We start from the raw sequence: 1,114 nt of genomic DNA on the forward strand, positions 1-1,114 counted from the left end.
TTATCATTCATATATCTCTAAAACCAGCAATGCCACTCCTGCATATACACCCCACACCCCAGTCTAGTAATGTTCCATTTCTTGGTCTGTGGTAGTTCACTCAGTAAAATTCATTACCTGTACTTTTTTTTTCTTTTGAGACAGTCTCACTCTGCCATCCAGGCTGGAGTGCACCGGCATGATCACGGATCACTGTAATCTCAGCCTCCCAGGCTCTGGTGATCCTCCCACCTCAGCCTCCCGGGTAGCTATGACTACAGGCACACACCACCACACACAGCTCATTTCTGTATTTTTAGTAGAGATGGAGTTTTGCCACGTTGCCCAGGCTGGTCTGGAACTCCTGGGCTCAAATGATCTGCCCACTTTGGCCTCCCAGAATGCTGGGGATTACAGGTGTGATCTACTGCACCCGGACCACTTGCACATTTAAAATTGTCCCTCGGGTCCCAAGAGGGAGCGGATTTCTGGCCTTAAGGTGGGGCGCAGGGTCAGTGTTCTCCATAGGATTTAGGAGGATGTGCCCCCGAAGCTGCTCCGTCCCTCCACCGCCGGCGCTGCCACAGGAGGACCCGCCGCGAGCTCTTCCCCAGCGCCCACGAGAGGAGGGCGGCGGGCTGCAGCGGCAGGCGAGGAATGGAACCTGGAAACAGGCCCTGGCGGGGCCGCCGCGCCCGCCAGCTCGCGCAGCAACACTTGGGGCAGCCCGAGAGCCGCGGGGCGCCCCAGCTGCTCGCCGGCGGTCCCGGACTCACCGCCCGCCCGGCCTGGCGCGGCGCCCTCACCTCGGAAACGCCGGGTGGACTTCGCAGGAAACCTTAACTTCCATCCAAAGGGCAGCCGCGCCCGACCCCCCGCGCCTGGGCCCGGCTCCCGGCTGCGCTGGTCGCCCGTCCGGCGTTTCCAAAAGCATCGGGCTCACTCAGCTCGGGCCACCTCGGGACCCTCACCGACCCCTCCCGGCACCGCCGCCGTCTCAACCGCCGCGCAGCCCCTCCCACCGCAGCCCGCGGCTCCTCCGGGTCTTCCCGCCGACAGCCCCAGGCGCAGGCGCTGCGGGGCCTTAAAGGGACCGCACCCTCAGCCGCACAACCAGGTGAGGGGCTGCGGGGGG

The 1,114-nt window shown here is 63.5% G+C and overlaps 1 long non-coding RNA gene across 1 annotated transcript in view; it reads right to left on the reverse strand.

Moving 5' to 3' along the window:
* The window catches only part of LOC119469923, a 51,587-nt gene extending 50,559 nt beyond the window's left edge, over positions 1 to 1,028 (reverse strand). Inside the window, exon 1 of the long non-coding RNA XR_005198782.1 lies at positions 786 to 1,028. This is a non-coding gene — a long non-coding RNA (uncharacterized LOC119469923). The remainder of the gene's footprint in view (positions 1 to 785) is intronic.
* Positions 1,029 to 1,114: the final 86 nt, after the last annotated feature.

Source organism: Cebus imitator, unplaced genomic scaffold, assembly GCF_001604975.1.
Source record: "Cebus imitator isolate Cc_AM_T3 unplaced genomic scaffold, Cebus_imitator-1.0 Scaffold1029, whole genome shotgun sequence".
NCBI lineage: Eukaryota > Metazoa > Chordata > Mammalia > Primates > Cebidae > Cebus > Cebus imitator.